Raw genomic sequence first — 14,306 nt, 5'->3', positions numbered from 1 at the left:
ACTAACATATAAATAGATGGATTTAGGTATGCTACCACTTATCACTCCATGTCTCAAACCATTCCCTAGTAGTTGGTTTTTGTGTGAAATGTAAGAAAAACAGAGTCAATTAGGTGCATGGAAACGATGGACCCACAAACTAGTCTAGTTTAGATTTAATAAATTCAATTACCCATTCTATCTGCATACGCATAACTCCAGTGAAGAATATAAAAATTCCTAATAGGACAAGATGTAAAGTTAATGCTTAGCTAATTGGGAGATGTATTGAAGAGCAACAGTAAGGGGTCCTTACTTTAAAAAGAAACAAAAACATACTAAAAAAAGTAAAACATTCAAGTTAAGTTAATCCATCTTGGCAATGATGGGATTGAAAATGGTGTGGAGCTCCTTCATCTTATTCTTGAAATCATCCGCTTGTGCAAGTTTGTTTGAGGCCAACCACTGCATAAAACACTGGAAAGCATCTTCCATCTTCTTCTTGTCGTCTTCCGTGAGCTTGGCTGCACTTCTGATTGTGTTCCTGGTGTTGTAGGCATAGTCCTCCACAGCATACATGGCCGCAACATTCTTCTTATGCTCCTCATCTTCCCTCTTGTACTTGTGAGCATCGTGAATCATCTTTTCTATTTGTTCCTTAGACATCCTACCCTTGTTATTGATGGTGATCTTGTTATTCCGTCCGCTCCTACACTCCTCCGCTGACACGTTCAGGATACCATCCGCATCAATATCGAAGCAGAGATTGAAACGAGTTGCACCTCTAGGAGCAGCTGGAATGCCTTTCGAGACATAATCGCCCTAGCCAATTGTTGTGTGTTGCCTTGCTTCTTTCGCCCTCACACACGTCAATTGGCACATCGGTCAGATTGTCCTTGGCTGTGGAGAAATCTTTTATTTCCTTCCTTGTTGGAATAGGTGTATTCCTCGGGATACACACATACATCACATCTCCATTACATTTAACACCAAGGGACAACGGAGTAACATCCAAAACAACCAATTCTCGCACCTTATCATTGCCTTCACCACTCAAACGGGCAGCAAGCGCGGCAGCACCATAAGCTACAGCTTCGTCCGGGTTAATGCTCTTGCACACGTTTTTTCCATCGAACAACTCCTGCAACATCTGCTCAACCTTGGGGATTCTACTCGACCCACCCACCAACACAACATCATGGATGCTGCTCTTCTCCATCTTTGCTTCCTGCAAACACACCTTAACCTGCTCTATACATGTGTTGAATAAATCCATGTTAAGTTCCTCAAATTTTGCACGAGTCATAGTCAAAATGGAATCAATCCCCTCAAGCAATGATTCAATCTCAATATTGGTTTCAAAAGTGGAGGAAAGGATTCTCTTGGCCCTTTCACAAGCACTCTTTAATCTCCTAATAGCTCTTGGATTTCCACTAATATCCTTATTCTTCTTGCGCTTCAACTCTTTTACGAAATGATTCACCATCCTGTTGTCCATATCCTCGCCTCCAAGATGAGTATCTCCAGAAACAGCCCTCACTCTTAAGATGCCCGCATTAATAGTCACCAGAGACACGTCGAACGTGCCACCACCAAAGTCGAAAATGAGTACATTTCTTTCCCCGTAGATAGTAGCTCGTTTATCCACAAGGTATGCAATGGCTGCAGCAGTAGGCTCATTGATGATCCTCATAACATTAAGGCCGGCAATGGCTCCCGCATCCTTGGTTGCACGACGCTGAGAGTCGTTGAAATAAGCAGGCACGGTGATGACAGCATTCTTCACCGTTTCTCCAAGATATGCCTCGGCGACATCCTTCATCTTGGTGAGCACCATTGAGGAGATCTCCTCAGCTGCAAATTGCTTCTCCTCTCCTTTGTAGGTTACTACTATCATAGGCTTGTCGGTGGGGTCAGCAATTACCTTGAATGGCCAATGTATTATGTCACTCTGAACCGTTGGGTCGTTAAAATTGCGACCGATCAGCCTCTTTGCATCTGTGCAACATATCCAACTTGGTTAACATAAAAATCTATATATAGTAACATATATCTGAATTTTTATGACTCCATCACTAATTAAGACAAATACCCCAATGGCCTAATTCGTAGTCATTCTTTACTAAAAAAAAGTCCTACCTCTTCCAATATCTATTATTTTTGCATATAACACAAATACAACATCGAACCATAAAAAGAAATCAAAACCATGAAAAGTAAAAGAAAAAAATAAGTCACCGAAAATAGTGTTGATGGGATTATTGGCGACTTGATTCCTGGCGGCGTCTCCGATGAGACGCTGGGAGTCGGTGAAGGCCACGGATGACGGCGTGGTGCGGTTGCCCTGATCGTTCGCTATAATCTCAATGCGTTGGTGCTGCCACGCTGCCACGCACGAATATGTCGTCCCCAAATCGATCCCAATCGCCCGTCCTTGGCCTTTTCCTGCCATTGATGCCAATAATAAACAGCCCTACAACTTAAACAAAACAAAAAATATCAAACGAATAAGCAGAGACACTTCAAAATGCTTACAAAATTTCAACTAAGATATTGAAAGAGGTACGAGATGTCTTCTGGAAAGAAGAAAATTAAACAACGTACGTTGAAGAAACCCCAATGAAGAGTTGAAACTATGAGTTTAAAAAAACCCTAATCCGATACGTTGAGCCAAACGAATTAAATAGAGCAATAAGTAGGAGTAGTAGCAGGCCTCGTCCCGGAGTCAGGATCGTTTTACATTGGGCTATAAAAAAAAGTAGAGTTATTGGCATATATAAATACACGGATTTTAAGCACAGCTTGATTCTTCTCATGAACTTTGAAAATTGTAAAAAAAAAAAATAATAATAAATAAATATTATCAAAAAAATTCCCACATTTCGACCTTTAAGTTAAATCTAACACGGTGTTGACGTGGCATCATTCTAATCGGAACAACATTATTTTTATTTTAAAATATATTTAAAAAATTAATTTTTGGTTCCTAAAGATACGATTTTTGGGATCGTTTATTTTTTCCTAGAAATTTTTAAAAATTTCAAAATAATACACAAACTTAATTATTATTGTAATTTTTTCATAATTCAAAATTCGATCAATTGACTTTGACATGAATATGACAACAAAAGAAAAAAAGTAGTTTGATTATGAAATATATTAAAAAAAAAAATTATTGATAACTAAATACACAAATACATGAAACTACCTCTGAAATGCTCTGCGGACTCTCCCGGGGATAGAATCAACATGAAACAAGCACATGCAGAGTTGCAGAAAATCAAACATCGATTTTCCCAATGAGATTCAAGTAGGCTATTTCAAAGTTCTAAGATAATATAATTGTTCTATTACCATTTTATTGATGCTCAAGGTTTTTGTATCCCTCTTTACTCCATATTTTATGTTCTTGAGTTTACTTATTTTATGCTCAAAAAAATTCGGCCCCCGTCAAAATTCAGCCCCCCGAACTAAATTCCTGCCCCCGCCACTGGTTATACCTCTCTGTGGGCAATAGTTAGTGATGCTTAGTTGTTTATATTCTGGCCAACAGAACAATATTTGCATTGACCAAAAGCTCACACTTTAATTGAGAAGGTATGCTATATCTGGAATAATTGTCTCTCTGTTTCTTCCTATGCTTTATCCACTAGTATTTTATCATTTCAAGAGCTTTTTTCTTGTGTTTTACTTTCTAGTTATTCCAGAGATGCCATGCAAGTCATATGCTCACATTGTCGCACTGAACAGGAGGTTGGTTTTAGTCATTTTACTCTATACTCCACACTACCTACAAATGAAGCATGGCTGCTAGAAGTCTAGAACTGTTCTGTCTCAGTTAAGCTGAATATAGTTATTAATGTCGAACATGTATATAGAAGTTCAAAACATATATAATACGAGAAAATGGGGAAGGGAAGTTCAAATATGTCTTGGCCTGCTGAACTTGCAAATGAGTTAGGCAAATATGTCTTTCAAATATGTTTTAGCTGTAGTATGATGTGTTTTGGGGATTTTCCTTCTTTTTCTCTATCAATCTCTTATTTTGGTGGTTTGGGTGTGTTACTCAACAAGTTTGCATAAATTGTGGGTGTGTGCATGGAAAGATATTGTGGAACTCGCAAGCTGTATGATGATGATGTGAGTATAAAGTATCTTTCTGTATGCATGCTGATCTTTTGTTGAGTAAGAAGAAAAAGATGGATAGTAGTTGATAATAGTGGGTATTGTTGTTAGTAAAGTTTGGGTCCCACTATAAATGTGTGGAAGAAAATAAAGTGTTATATGAACTCTATTGCTTTAAATGGAGGTGAAAATGATATTGTGAACAACCCAACCCCAAATGGCAAAAGTGGAAATGATATCGTGGAAGAAGGGAGTTTGTGGTTTGTTTTGCGTTCCTTAAACTAACTTCTACAGTAATTTGCGCAAATCCAATCTTAATATTATCTTCTTGTTTTTATGGCCTTAATTAGTTTGCTTAGATCATCTTGTTGCTGAAGCGCATAATGTTTCTGTACATTTCTTCATCACTGTTCTTGCCTAGCGGACTAAATGTGGTTTTTTAGTATCAATTTGGAGTTTTCGATTGTTCGTGAGTTTTTCTTGTTTTTGTTTTGCAAGCTCATTATATTATTGAATGATTTTTTTATTTTTATTTTTATTTCTTGCAATTATGATTTCTATGGTTAGGTGAGACGAAAGGTCTTAAGATAGATGAGACGGAGGGAGTACTATAGTTGATATGACAATAGAGAAGAAGGTGTTTTCTGAAATTGAGATAGAGGATAGAGAGGCAGCGCTGGCTCGATCGAGGGGCAATTTTTCTCATGTTTTGATGCATTTATATTAGAGAATCGTATTTCTGATGCTAATTTTATTAAGTGATACTGCTGTTCTTACTGCATAAAAGCTACTAGTCGAACCTCTGAAGCAGTGTGACTTGTCCATACACCTTGATGCCTACTCACTTCTGTAATTGTAGTGGTTAAGGAAATGGTTATTGCTTATACCACATTTTCTTCAAGACCACAATGTCAAAATTTTGATCGACTACTATATGAAATATTAATAGCAAGTCTAGACACAGAATTAGCAGTGTTGCATCATAAGTTGCATTTTGTGATTCTATTATGGAGGCATATTGCTATTGTGAAGTTTGATTAGGGAATTGTTGCTTCTTGTGTCACCTGTTTCGTTTCAGTAATTTTTTCTCACCTTTGATGAACTAATTTAATTATTTGGCCCTGCTTGCTGCAGTCTTCATCAGATTTGGTGAAAGAAATCACTACACTGGAGGTTGAAATAGTACGTTTGGAACGGCATCTTCTTTCTCGCCATCGTACATACATCTTTCCAGCAAACTATTGTAGTTTTAAGAATCTGGTCTTATTGTGTTTGTGCATAGCTGCATTTAACATCTGGAGCACTGCATATATGTATATATGTATTTTTGAGTTGGCACTGTATATTTAATGTCTGATTAAGAAAGATACATAGATTGGTAAAAGGGTTATTTATATATTAATGAACTAAAACTTATCTTCTGAACAAATTGTTGGTATTAGTCTTAATTTTTTAATGCTAATGTACAAAAATGAAAAATTTAATGTGGTATGTTTCATCAGGGAACAAGTGATATGGAGAAATCATCAAATGCTAGTTTCAAGAAGTTTTATTTTTTAGTTATATATATGGTGAAGTAATTATTGATATGAATAAAAGTAGTGATTATTTTTACTCATTAGAACTTATTTTTTTAGTTATTTAGTCAAGTACAAATTATTTTAAGAAAAAGTAACAATTGGTATGATGAAATGTAATGTTTCTAAATTATTATGTAAGAAAGGTAATGTTTCCAAGACATTACTTTTCTTCATGTTCATTATTACTTTTCGTCATAATAATATTTACTTTGGTTTGAAATAATGTAGAAATAAATAATTTTATTTATTTGGTGAAATAATTATTGTCATAGAAAAAGTAATTATTAATATGAAGAAAAATAATATTATTTTTATTTGCGAGAACTTGTAATTTTAGTTATTTGGTCAAGTAAGCATTGTCGTAAGAAAAAGTAATTATTGATATGTATAATACTTTATATATATATATATATATATATATATATATATATATATATATATATATATATATTGACTTGGGGAAGTTGGGGAGGGGGAGCAGTGAGGTTTGAACCCGAGACCTCACTGTTCACACACAGGAGATCGCACCGTTTGGTGTCCCTTTGGGGACTATAATACTTTAATATTGAATGAAGGTAAATACGTATATTAACATAAGTATATATTTGTGCGAGCAAATGTATATCTTATGGTTATTAAAAGTAAATATTCCTATTAGGATTTAATGCTCAGGGTTTAGGGTTTAGAAAATATAATGTTGAATGAAGGTAGATATCTATATTAGGGTTAAGTATCAATTCCACCCCTAACATAGATGCCCTTATCACGTCTAACACCCTATGGTCGAGGTCTCGCCAACTAAACCCCCGAAGTACTTAATTTCCTCCAATTAATCTCTCTGCCCTAACGTATACTTAATTAGTCCCTATTGCATTAGAATTAGATCTACAATTACTCACTTCCTAGTTTTTCTCCTTATTCCACGGTAGCCCTGTGTCGGTGGCGGAGCTAGGAATTTAGTTGATGGGGGCTGAATTTGGACGTTTTTTTTTGGGGGACATTTTGTATATTTTAGATATTTTTTTTATTAAAATACAAACATAATAGTAATAATATCACACAACATTTTCATAAATTATATAGTTTCAATACACTGCAATTTTTTTGGGGACCATTCCGTACATTTTAGGCATTTTTTATTAAAAGAAAAACATAATAGTAATAATAACGAATAACATTTTCATAGATTATATAATTTTAAATAACAAAATTAACATTAAATTAAATATATATGTGTGCATATAACAAGTAAATCAACTTTTATAAGACAAAATTCTTTTATAATAGGTATAAACATATATATACTAAAAAAAAATTCAAAATTTGGGTGTCTCCATGTGGCTCCGCCAGGCTGTGTGATATTGCCTTAAATCTAGTGGACGGATCCCATGTGTTAATATAGTGGTAATATGTAAGTGAATCAACTTCAAGTAAGTCTGCTACAACCATGAAGGCTAGGTCTTCTCTGCAAACCTTAGCACTAGGGAGTAACAAATTCACGGGGAACCTTTCAAGGGATGTCTGGAATATTACTACGCTCACATATTTACACCTTTCGGAAAACCATTTTACAGGTACGACAGAGTAATTTTCATGTAAATTGGTCTGTTTAGCTACAATATGTGTTATTGAAATCCTATGTTTTGCAGGGCTTATTCCCACTGAATTTGGCCAACTTTACCATTTGGAGACATTAGTACTACAGTTGAACAGCTTGAGTGGTTCGATTCCACATGAGCTCTTTAACATTTCAACTCTTTGGAGTCTTTCACTTGCCGGCAATGCTCTGTCAGGGATTCTTCCAAGCCATTTATGCCATGCCTCTCCCTTTCTTGAACAACTTTATCTTGCCATAAATTCTATCACCGGAGCAATACCCAGCGCTATCTCTAACTGTTCTCGACTCACAATTCTCTCACTTGCTGAAAACAAATTCAATGGTTATATACCTACTCATCTCGGCAACCTAAGACTTCTTCAAGATCTTCTACTGCATAGAAACAATCTTACCCAGCCACCATCTTCTTCCTTCATTACTTCATTGACAAATTGCAAGTCTCTAACTACTTTGTCAATTGCTGATAATCCTCTAAATGGTGTCATTCCAGCTTCTGTCGGGAACTTATCTTCCTGTCTTCGAACATTCGGTGTCGACAACTGCAAATTCAGTGGCAGCATTCCTGTTGAAATAGGCAATTTCAGCAATTTGATGATACTGGGTTTATCTGGGAATGAGTTATCTGGTAATATTCCACTAACTATAAGCCATTTGCATGAACTTCAAGGATTATATCTTCAAGATAACATGTTGGGAGGCTCAATACCACATTCTATATGTGATCTATTCAGCCTCGATACTTTAGTTATGAGCCATAATCAATTTTCAGGCCCAATTCGTAAATGTCTGGGAAATGTCTCTTCTTTAAGAAGTCTTTATCTAGACTCCAACATTTTGAATTCTAGCATACCATCAAGCTTATGGGACCTAAAAGATCTTAACTCTCTAGACTTGTCCTCGAATTCATTAAATGGGTTCTTACTACAAGAGATAAGTAACTTAGGAGCAACAATATATATAAACCTATCGATGTATCAGTTGTCAAAGCCTATTCCTAGCACTATTGGGAAGTTGCAGAATTTGATTAATTTGTCTTTGGCAAATAATAGACTAGAAGGTTCTATTCCTGTGTCTATGGGAAGCATGATCAATTTGGCGAATCTCGACTTGTCGTACAACCACCTCTCTGGTTCAATTCCAAAGTCTTTAGAAACACTTCAACACCTCGACTACTTTAATGTCTCTTTCAATAGTTTAAGTGGAGAAATTCCTAAAGAAGGTTCTTTTAGAAACTTCACTATGGATTGTTTTAAGGGTAATGAGGCATTGTGTGGAATCCCCAACTTCCATTTCCAAATTTGCCCTTCAATTTCTAATCACAAATCAAAGAGAAAGAAGGTGGAACGAGCTTCATTTATTGTTTTTGGGGTTGTGGCTTTCATCTCAGTTGTTTCGTTGGCCTTTATAATTGTCAGAAACAAATGGAAAGATAAGACGACTAGCAGAGAAGTTGATGAGCTGAAATTCATTGTGTCGGAAAGAATCTCTTATTATGAACTGTTGCAAGCAACAGAAAGATTCGACGAAAGCAATTTACTTGGCACCGGGAGTTCTTGCTCTGTTTATAAAGGAATTCTTAACAATGGGAAGGATATCGTTGTCAATGTGTTTAATATGCAGCTAGAAGGTTTTTCAAGAATCTTAATTTGGTGTTGAATGTGAGATACTACGTAGCATTCGACACAGGAATCTGACAAGCATCATAGGTAGTTGCTCCAATGAAGAGTTCAAGGCATTAGTACTTGAATATATGCCAAAGGGAAACCTTGAAAAATGGTTATATTCCCACTAACTATTGCTTGAATATGATGGAAAGAATGAATATAATGATTGATGTTGCATCTGCTTTGGAGTATCTTCACCACGGATATTCAATGCCCATTGTCCACAGCGACTTGAAGCCTAGTAATGTGTTGTTAGATGAAGACATGGTTGCCCATGTAAGCGACTTTGGAATAGCAAAGTTGTTATGCAATGGAGATAGCTTTGTGTTACCCAACACGCTAGCAACATTGGGTTACACCGCTCTAGGTGAAGTGTCTCTAAATATATTGATTGCACTTCACTTTCAATCAATTAATTGTGTCTTCCTTACTGCATACATCATGATTTTTGTTGTTCCAGAGTATGGCTTGGAAGGGCTAGTTTCAACAAGGTGTGATGTGTATAGCTAAGGAATGATGTTGATTGAAACTTTTACGAGAAAAAGGCCTAGTGATGATATGTTTTGCGGAGATATGAGCTTAAAGAGATGGGTAGAACTCTCACTTTCGGAGAACCCAGATGAAGATAGATGCCAACTTAGTCATGAATTTGGAGGAAGAAATGATTGACAAGAATATGCAATGTGTATCATCCATACTTGAATTGGCTCTAAAATGCTCTGCCGACTTTCCCGGGGATAGAATCAACATGAAACAAGCACATGCAAAGTTGCAGAAAATCAAACATCGATTTTTCCAATGAGATTCAAGTAAGCTATTTCAAAGTTCTATGTTGCTTTTGCTAAAAAAAGCAAAAGGGCCGGTGATACGCCGTCGCCCAATGCCCAACTAAACAAGAAAAAAATACATTTATCATGAATCAAAAGTAAAATTCTACATAAAACAATGATGTTAATAGAAAAAATACATTTATCATGCCCAACGCCCAAGGGTAAGGTGAATATTCTACATAAAATAATGATGTTAATAGTTGAATGACGTCATCAATGATATAGGATAGTATGCAAATACATTATTGTTTGTCATCATCATCATCATCATCATCATCATTATTATTATTATTATTATTACAATCTGAAGTTTTATGTAACTTTTATATTTTTCATATAAAAGATTGAAATTGCGAATTAAGTAGATGAATAGTTTTATATGAAATATCCTTTATATTGATGTGTGTGACTTTTATATATGAGTTGGCCTTCCGTGAGTCCGGTTCTCAGAAGGAGCGTATAGATAAAAAAATATTTGCAACTCTACAAATAACATGTGCTAACTTAGTGGTATGCTCATTCATTTATTGGTTCAATTCTCAGGAGCAACAATACTTTTTTGCTTTTTTTAGTATTATGATATCTATTGAAACATTATCTTATATTAATGGTTACTTTTATTATGACAATAATTACTTGACCAAATAAACGAAAAGTATAAGTTCTCGTGAGTAAAAATAAGGGTTAACAAGTGTTCCTTTCTTGCAGATGAGATGGGTCCCATTGTCTAATTAAAAAAAATAATGAAAAAATAAAAGAAAACAGATGCTAAATAGCCGTTAGATGCCTGATTTAATTGCTCCATTTTTTGGACTATGGGTGTATTTGATCCCAAGTCGAGTATGGAGGGGTATACGCTCTAGGGTCTACTTTAGGTGTACATCTGCACTTTAACCCTAAAAATAATAATTGTCACAAAAAAAGTAATATTTGACAAATGGTACATTTCTTCATATCGATTATTACTTTTCACCACAACAATAACTACTTTAAATTATTCGTGTTTTACAACCGGCCTGAAGCCAGGCCCAATTCGCCCCGACCCTCACCCAGTCACGCTCCAACCCTGCTCCGATCCGACCTGTCTAACCCATACACTCTCACCCAAGTTTTTGCCTTTATATATTTATCCAATAATTTTTTTTATGTAATTTAGCTTTACTAATTTTATTTTCATAGAAGGATAATCTCAATCACTTTTTTGCCTTTATATATTATTTATCTTACTAATATATATTTTCTCAATGTGTTTATGTATTTCTCGAATGTTTTTGTATATATTTACGTTCTAGTGAACTAAACAACATAGTTCGTTGAGTTTTTCTTTATATATTTATTGAATTTATATAATAAATTTGTATTAAAAAAAATTAATAAATCGTGAATTTAAATAAATTGATTTATATGTGATAAATAAATAAAATCGAACTTGTTTAGAATTGTGATTGGGGTTGAATTCTTTTATGTTCGTGATTATAATAATAATCAATTAAATAAAAAAGATTATTATAATAATAATAACATAATATTACACTATTGTCCTTAAAATAAATTAAAAAATACGGACATATTAGGCAAATCAAATTTTGTAAAACAAGGCTCTTTTATAATAGGTATAGATTATGCATGTGCTGCTCATTTTAATAAATTCATTTGAGTGTAGATTTTTCATGAAAAGAAAATGAGGTATTATATATATAGGGAAGAGTTCAATGGAGATCACTCCCCTATATAGATAATGAAGACCAAATCAGAGCCATTGATCTCACCAAAATCAATGAGTCAGATTCATCAGAATTATTCAAGTTTAGGAAATCCCGTAAATTCCTCATTTTCTAATTCTGGAAACCAACGAACATTATTATGAACTTACGAACATAAGTATGTTTATTTGTATGTTCATTTGTTTTTATACGAACATATCGACGAACATAAGTATGTTCATTTGTTTTTTATACGAACACATCGACAAACATTAGTATGTTCGTAAGTTTATAATAACGTTCGTTGGTTCCCAGAATTGAAAAATGAGGAATTTACGGGATTTCCTAAACTTGAAGAATTCAGATTAATCTGATTCATTGATTTTGGTGAGATCAATGGCTCTGATTTGATCTTTATTCTCTATATAAGGAAGTGGTCTCCATTGAAGCTGACTATATATATATATATATATATATATATATATATATATATATATATATATATATATATATATATATATATATATAGGGAGAGGTTCAAGAAAGAACCATAAATAAAAAAGAACGGAGAACCATTTTCAGCCATTCGATCATCAAGATCTACGGTGGATGCATCATCTTGTTGGATGAATATAGAACCTGGGTTCGAATCCTGAAGGGAGCATTTTTTTAAAAAAAATTTAGTGCATTAATTTTAACAACGAATGCATTAATTTTTATAGTGAATGCATTAGATTTGATGGTAATTTTAACAACGAATGCATTAATTTTTATAGTGAATGCATTAGATTTGATGGTTCTCCCGTTCTCACAAATAATGTAGTTCTCTCTAGAACCACATCCTATATATATATATATATATATATATATATATATATATATATATATAGATGAAGGCTAAAATAAGAACGCTTCTTAAAATATAAATTAGGAACCATTTTCAGCCCTTAGATCATCAAGATCTACGGTTGATTCATCACCTTGTTGGATAAATTCATGGTCCTGAGTTCGAATCCCAAAGGTAGCAAAAAATTATTTTTCGCAATTCATGCCTTTATACAGTTTATTCATGCGTGTTATACATAAAATTCATGCATTTTTGCTGGTCTGTAATTCTTAAAATAAGAGTGGTTTATTGAATAATCGCCCCCTATATATATATATATATATATATATATATATATATATATATATATATATGGTGAGCTTCCATTGAGAAAACCCCCTAGAGTTAGAAAATAGAATGTATCTCATCCATTGATTAATTGATAACTAACGGATGAGATCTAAGATGATTTTATGATTTTAAAATTAAGCAAAATAGCTTCAAATTCATTTTCCCGTTCATGAGGCCTAATTCTGTCCTATTTTTTTCTGCCAGATTTGGGGGATTAATGATATTGCGGATTATACTCAATTTCCATAATCAATTACTATTTGATTTGATTACAATGTTTTGTATTTACGTGTTTCTCGTTTAGAATCAAGGTCTTCACAGTACGCTTTCATAGACTCTAATTAGACATTGAATTAAATTTGTTTTGAACTTCACACCATCTTTTAATGAACTTGTTTTAATTTTTAACAAATTGTGCGTTATGTTTAACAAATTGTGCATTATGTTCAGTCAAAATTGTGGTGTGATGTTATGCATCTAAAAGATGTAAACATTCATATTATGAGAAATAATTTTTTTTTTGTTGTATATCATAATTATTTAGAGAAAATACTAAAATGTTCATAAAAAATATGTACCATGTTCGTTCATTATTTTATTTGTTATTGTTCCTCGAGAAAATTATAAGATTGTTCTTCAAAATAAACTTTTAGTTCATTATTTTTTTCATATACAATTACACAATTCCTCGATTGTTGGTCATTAATATTTTTCGATTCGTAAATAATACTTGTTCATTCATCGTCTCAAAAAAAATACTTGTTCATTCATTATTTTAGTGATATTTTATTGAGTTCAACATGTTGTACATCATGTTCAACAGAAATAAATAGACGCAAAGGCGATACGAATGTAATGAATTTGGGTGAATAATTAAGTTTTAGAAGATGACTACTAGTAACGTAAATTATGCCAGCCATAATAATTAATCATATAACAAATAAAATCTTTCTAAACCAAAAATGATATTGTTGCTTTTATAGTGGGAGTTACCATATACTGTTGATATTTAAATGACTATACTAACCTCAATTAGCAGATATGCGTGTGGTATTAGATGAAATAAGGACTGTTCGATTAGTATAATCCAAAGGTGGATATTCATTCTCAATTCTAACAACATATGTCATTCTCAATTGAACCTTGTTTTTATTCTAGCCCTCCCCTATATATATATATATATATATATATATATATATATATATATATATATATAGGGGAGGGCTAGAATAAAAACACTCTTAAGTGTATAAAATATAAATGATTTTCAGCCCTTAGATCATCAAGATCTACGGTTGATTCGTAACCCTGTTGGATGAATTCGTGGTCCTGGGTTCGAATCCTAAAGGTAGCAAAAAATTATTTTTCACAATTCGTAACCATGTTTGATGAATTCGTAACCCTGTTGGATAAAATTCGTACATTAAAAAACGTTTATATTTATATTGTAAGAAGTGTTTTTACCGTAGCCCTCCCCTATATATATATATATATATATATATATATATATATATATATATATATATGGGGGCAAGAAGAGAGACAGAAGCCATCGATCCAAAATTTGAAACCATAAAAAAAATATCCAAAATTTGGAGGTCTTCACATGGGGAATGATCACAGCAAAATT

General features: G+C 33.5%; 1 long non-coding RNA gene and 1 pseudogene across 1 annotated transcript; one reads left to right on the top strand and one right to left on the bottom strand.

Moving 5' to 3' along the window:
• Positions 1–293: 293 nt before the first annotated feature.
• LOC130994751 (heat shock cognate 70 kDa protein-like) lies at positions 294–2,709 on the bottom strand (annotated as a pseudogene).
• A 4,430-nt stretch (positions 2,710–7,139) lies between these two features.
• LOC130994749 (uncharacterized) lies at positions 7,140–7,769 on the top strand. Its single transcript, XR_009091908.1, has 2 exons — positions 7,140–7,258; positions 7,334–7,769. It is a non-coding gene; the product is annotated as an uncharacterized LOC130994749 (long non-coding RNA).
• Positions 7,770–14,306: the final 6,537 nt, after the last annotated feature.

This window comes from Salvia miltiorrhiza, chromosome 7 (genome assembly GCF_028751815.1).
Source record: "Salvia miltiorrhiza cultivar Shanhuang (shh) chromosome 7, IMPLAD_Smil_shh, whole genome shotgun sequence".
NCBI lineage: Eukaryota > Viridiplantae > Streptophyta > Magnoliopsida > Lamiales > Lamiaceae > Salvia > Salvia miltiorrhiza.
Note: the sequence above shows the minus strand (reverse complement) of the source record. Positions and strands in the feature narration are given on the sequence as shown.